Below are 6,690 nucleotides of genomic sequence, written 5' to 3'. Positions count from 1 at the left end.
TTTGGCTTTTGTATGAGAGATTTGGATGGAATTTGGTGTTTTCATTGTAATAGTTGGAATAAGGGGTACCACTCTTGTATGCTTGGAAAGCATTCACTTGTTCATTTGTTCCCCTACATTCACTTTGGTCATGTCCCAAAGTTCCACAATTCTCACATATCCCACTTGGGATTGATGAAGATGCCGTCATGGCATTAACATGATGCTTTGGTGATTTTGAGACTTCTTCAAGTCTAGCCATAGCTTTTTCAAACATCGAATTGATTGTGTCAATATGAGCACTAAGTTGAGCACCCAATTGAGTAACGGAGTTCACTTCATGCTTTCCTCCTCTAATAGCCTTGCGAGGTCTACTATATTGTGAGTTATGGACCGCCATTTCCTCAATCTTGTTCCATGTTTGATTATCATCAACTTCGGTGAACATTCCATTTGATCCCATGTTGAGAATGTTCCTTGAATCTTCATATAAACCGTTCCAAAACTGTTGTACCAAAAACCATTCGCTAAGTCCATGGTGAGGACATGAGCGACAAATTCCCTTGAACCGCTCCCAAGCTTCATACAAAGATTCTTCATCCCTTTGCTTAAAACCCGTAATTTGAGCTCTTAGCATGTTAGTCTTTTCCGGTGGGTAGAATTTTTTGTAGAAAGCTAGAGCCAACTTCTTCCAAGAATCTATTCCGAGAGTGGCCTTGTCAAGGCCCTTCAACCATTGTTTTGCGGTGCCGATTAGAGAAAAAGGAAATAAGACCCATCTAATTTGGTCTTGAGTCACACCGGTTTGAGAGATTGCATCACAATAGTCGCAAAAGGTTTCCATATGAGAATGAGGGTCTTCACTAGGCATCCCCCCAAATTGGCTCCTTTCGACTAATTGGATAAAGGCGGATTTGGCAATAAAATTTCCGGTTAGATGTTGTGGTGTAGGAGTACCATTGGGTAGGTTCTCCTCGGTGGGTACGGAATGTGACGAGAATTTAGGCATTGTAGGTTGATTTTGTGGGGTATTGTGTAATGGGTTCTCCTCTCCTTCTATTGCAAAAGGGTTGATGAACTCAATAGTTGGTTGAACAACTTCACTAATACCTCTCAAATTCCTCCTAGCAAATCTCCTATTGTTCGTCAAGGTTCTTTCAATTTCACGGTCAAAAGGTAACAAATCACCTTGTGACCTTCTAGACATGCAAAATATCAAACAACTCGAAAACAATTAGAACAAACCTTGAGGAGGTTTACTTCCCCAAGGCGAAGAAAGACACAACTAATAACAATAAAAGGAAATATAAATCAAGTAAACACCCTCCCCGGCAACGGCGCCATTTTTGATCGGTCCGTTTCGTGTTCACAATTAAAGGTGTGGTCGTTGGGTCACGTTCGAATCAAAACACAATTTATAGCTTCACAAACAACTCTACAATTAGTAAAGAGGCAAGTAAAGGTCGGATCCCAAGGGACGGGTATTGAAATGAGATTTCTATTGAAACTAGTGGTGTCTAGGGGGTGTCACAATTTGGGTTGATGTAGAAGGTCACTAACTAAAATAGCAATGAAAATAAACAAGCAAGATGAATTAAAAGGGGTGTAAACAATTGATTAAAAAGCACTAGGGTGTCATGGGCTCATAGGATTGAGTTGGGTTATATCTTACAATCCTAGGAAAGTTTGGGTCCCGGAGCCGAATCGATTAGATTGTACAACACCTACAAGTCGACTTAATCTTCCCTACTCAACAACATGCATGGTATAATGAGACTCGAGTTGGGTTATGTCTTACAAGTCTCATTGAAAAGATAGGAGATGGTGGTAAATGCAAGGATTCATAGGCTTAGCATTTCATCAAATATAACATGTGCATGAGTTGAGATCAAAACAAGCACGCAAATAAAACATGAAAGCATATTAATTTAAGCATCAATCATTCCCCATGTTGGTTTCCCCTAATCACCCATTAACCCTAGCTAAGAGACTACTCACTCATTATCATGTTGATCATGCTAGCAAGGTTGTCAATCATACCAACAAAATGAAACATGATGAATAAATGAAAGTAATTAACAATAATTAAAAAGGGATTAAGAGAATTATACCTACTAATGATTCCAATAATAAAGCAAAGATAAAAGAAGTACTTGATGCTTGATTGAGAGGTTGTCAATCTCCCAATAATAACTCAAATAATCTTCAATTACCCAAAATAAAGGATGAACAAAAGAGAGATTAAGGAAATAAAACTTGTATTAGAACTTGATTAATTGTTGATTACAAAACTAAAGAGAGATTTGATTGATATTAACTACTCTAAATATTGATAAGAAGAACATACTCTTCTAATTAGACTAATGGGGTATTTATAGTGGAAAATAGGGGGATGCATTAGGGTTAACTAAGGGCTAAACTAGTAATTACACTTTTTAGATTGAGTAGGGAGGAGCCGGTATTTTCCGAAGGAAGGGCTTCTTTCTTTGTAGCTTGGAGAAGAGGAAATCGCGCTGTAGAGGAATCCGAGCGGATTAGGGTCGGGACGGGCGGATTCTGGCGATGGAACTCGAGCGGATTCGAGAGAATCCGGGCGGATTGTGGTGGCTAAACCCGAGCGTCTTGGTGGAAAACCGCACGGATTGTGCAGGTGGAGGATGACCGGATTGCAGACAATCCGCACGGATTGTGCCTCAGCAAGACTTCTTCTTCTTTTCTTCCCTTTTCTTCGTAAATTCCTTGGGGATTTCCTTGGGGACTCAAGGATCCTTTCTCAACATTGCTCATCTACTATCATATGTACAAAGGCCATCTAATCTTGTCTCTCCTTGATGCTTGGTCATTGAATTCGATCAATTTAGTCTCGTTTTGCCATGAAAATGCAAGATTCTTACTCCTTTCCTACCAAGGGATCAAAATCTCAAAGAATATGCAAAACAAAGAACTAAAGATAATAAGTGACCCAAATATGCACTAAAAAGCATGGGAACAAGGCTAATTCGGGGGCTAAATATGCGCTAATTATGGTCACATCATAAAGCACGACACCAAATTATATACCAATAATAGGATGAACAAAAGATTCCAAAATTCGTTTCTCAACCATTTCGTCTCCTTCACCATCCCCGATGATGGCATCGCAACACCGCCACCAACAGACGCACCGCAGCGCGAATTTACCCGTATCGCGAGATAGAGTACCGTGCCCGGATTGCAACCCAAGACACAACAGTTACATCGATATTCATTAAATCTTATACAATCTCATAAACATTGTCTCAGTACAACTTCCTTGACAAGAAATACTTCCTTAATACCGCCATACTAGACCACAAAACACAACGTATTACACGGAATAATCAGATAACAACCTTATGAATATCACCCATACTACTACTCACGAGGTCGGAACCTCACACGATCACTTATATACATCATAAATACACATTCAAGTATAACTAACAATTCCAAGTCACGCAAGTTACCAAGTGATAAAGTATATAACTAACACGTGATTAAATTCATATGCCTTTCATAACACATTCTCCAATTCACATAGTTACCATCTCTTAACTGATGTGACCATATTACCAATGCTCCACTGCTAGCAAACACTTTAAAACATCAACATCTGATACTCCCTCGCAACCATGCATACCAATTCTTATAGCAACTCCATTAATCCTATCAACAAAATTACCTCAATATCCATACTAATTTTGTCCTCGATTACCTCGCCACCTAGCTTGCCACCAAGGTCTCACACCATTTAATTACTCTATTAGACTCTCATTCCTTTAGTTCCTCAAAACTCACGACTAACATGTCATCTCACGTATCCTATATATACATCCTTTAACTCACATCCCCATCTTAGTACTCTACGTCTCCATGATTCCTTACCTTCATGGCCCATAATGCTCGTGAACATTCACTCTACTTCCTTTTGTCCTCCTTATCCCATTACATGCGACATCGCAACTCAACACCTCAACTCATTGCTCCTCCTACCTAGCTCTTTAGTTCAGTTATCTTCGCATTACTTCCAAAAGTCAAATCCCCTTTCATTTGTACCCATAACTTCTCATTCACCCTTATCCATAATCTCACTCAACATTCTACTCACCCTCATTTCCTACCAGAAGTCCAAACTGCCAATGATTACTCTTTAATTAATTAGACCTTTCCTTAACATCTCCAAAAACCAAATATTCCTCTCAGACCGTTACCTTCCCAAAGAACTTACACACACTTGGTCCGCCACTTGGTAATCCAAATTCCCATCACAACCACTATACACAAATCCACGTTGCGTAAATCGATCCAGGCTCACTAAACACCATTCTTTTTAATCTTCTATAACAACTTCCCATCTCATATATCCTTAGCCAACTTAGTCATAACTACTTCCCTTCATTCAATTATGCTAATCCCAATGATATCGATTCATATACCTCTTTCAATCCTCCATTCTCACATTCCTCCGACTTACATTACCACTTGACCATATATTCGTATCACTACATTACTGAAGCTTACGACTATATCGCTCACCATCTCACAAAACATGCTGTTTGTCTCAATAAATTCATCAACTTCACTTCTATTCGACAAGATCACATATGACCACGCATCTTCCTCACAACCCACACTAACCACAACATTGATGTTCCCACATTACAGAATCCGTCTACCTCATGCTTTAAGATCAAAATACACGTAAGACAACACATTAAGAAGCAAAATAACACTAGTAAAGTGTCAATATGACTTCCAAATAGGTCAAAATATAAGTGTAGGTCCATGACAGAGGTTACTCAATCGAGTATCCTTAGACACTCGGTAGAGTACAAGCCATTCGGTCGAGTTCTATAACTACTCGGCCGAGTGCTTTCACTCAAGAAGCTGACCTATATATCAAATAAAAAGAACTCAGTCGAATACCAGGGGTACTCATTCCACTCGGTCGAGTGGCCACATTCCAGAAGCTACGGTAAAATCAGAAACACCGCACTCAGTCGAGTGCCAGTGAAACTCGGTCGAGTACCGCGTACTCGATCGAGTACCTGATATACTCGGTCAAGTACCCTGCGCAATTCTCAGCAGCGTCCAGGTTTTGTAAAACAGTCATATCTCCCTCATTTCTTGGTCATTTTGGGTGTGCGACTTATCGTTAGAATCGTAAGAGAACAAGCTATCACCTCCAATTTGAATCAAATCAATATTATTCCTAGAAATAGACTTATGACCATTTAAATATAGCCCTTCCTTAATCGGACTTCATATAAATCAAATTTTCTTAAGAAAACAACTTAAACATTCCCAATGCAAACAATAGCCACTCATTACTTCTAAAACCAGTATATTAAGTGAGCTATTATCATAAAAAAAATGTAAATTAAACACAACATTCAATATGCCTGACAAAAAGACGTCTTTCTTCACATATTCAATTCCTCCACACGTGCATCACCACTGATGTGACTCTTATTTTTTCACATTTAGTCCCCTAACTAGCCTAGTTCATATGGTTTTTAGTGTGAACTAGAGTCGTTTCTTGTCTTTAGCTTCCTATTATGTATATATCATGAGGTTTGGTGTCCTTTGTAGGAGAGGAGCACCTAAACGGAGTAAAACGGAGCTAAATTGATAACATCCAACGACCAAGCATCGAAGAGGAGACTAATACTAAATGCCTAAGTCAATAAAAAAAGTAATTGGGCAATGACAAAGGATCCCCACGACCTATGGAGGACCCTCACGGATTAGGGGGCATCCAAAACAAGAAGAAGAAGAAGAAGAAGAAGAAGAAGAAGAAGAAGAAGAAGAAGAAGAAGAAGAAGAAGAAGAAGAAGAAATGCAGCACAGGACGGGCGTCCCAAAGCTAGCCCGGGCCTCCCCAAGCTCAAGACGGGCGTCCCCAAGCCAGGACGAGCGTCCCTCAATACAGGATGATTGTCTTCACGAAGGGAGGTCGTGCGTCCCCAGCTTCGACTTGCAAGGCGTTGGACTTCAATTAAGGGGCCTAATCGTCATTTAAGCCCTTAGTTAACCTAATCTTGTACCACTATATATACCCTCTTTGTAATAAATTGAGGTTTAAGTTTCCTTAGAGTAGATTAAGCCCTCTTAGGAGTATATTAGAATAGAACTAGGTTTGTGACCCGTGAAATTCACGGGTTTATCCGTTTTAGTTTTGATATTTTTATCGTATTGTTAATATTTGTTCGAGTAATTAGTTGTTGATCCATTTAAAAATATACAGTCTTGAAATACATAGAAATTAGTTAGTTAATACCTTATTTCTTTGACAACTTTGGTTTATTTTTGTAAATCGAATCCTGCAAGTGACAATGTGGTAGCTACTAATTTTGAGAAACTTGACAATGGAGCACTGACAAAGACGACTCATTATATATACGGGTGTTTTACTCCCCAATATAATAAAGTGAGTTTTTTAAATATTAAAAGTTGAAGCCATCCGTATATAATAAATTCCGTATGGAAAAATCTTCAATGGCGCCTTATAAGGTTGTAAACTCAATATCTCAGCATAGTCATCTCCAAATTATTTCCAGACCTCTCCATCAACCCTCCCATAAAAATATCTTTGAAGTCTATCACCACGTGCATTCTTCAAATATTATTTACATCCGAAAAACATTTATTATATCGATAGAAAAATTTTAGATACGATTCAACAGTATGGTC

The 6,690-nt window shown here is 38.9% G+C and overlaps 1 non-coding gene across 1 annotated transcript; it reads left to right on the top strand.

Moving 5' to 3' along the window:
- Positions 1 to 509: 509 nt before the first annotated feature.
- On the top strand, positions 510 to 616 carry LOC141616326 (small nucleolar RNA R71). Its single transcript, XR_012530682.1, has one exon. It is a non-coding gene; the product is annotated as a small nucleolar RNA R71 (small nucleolar RNA).
- Positions 617 to 6,690: the final 6,074 nt, after the last annotated feature.

Source organism: Silene latifolia, chromosome 11 (genome assembly GCF_048544455.1).
Source record: "Silene latifolia isolate original U9 population chromosome 11, ASM4854445v1, whole genome shotgun sequence".
Taxonomy (NCBI): Eukaryota; Viridiplantae; Streptophyta; class Magnoliopsida; order Caryophyllales; family Caryophyllaceae; genus Silene; species Silene latifolia.
Note: the sequence above shows the minus strand (reverse complement) of the source record. Positions and strands in the feature narration are given on the sequence as shown.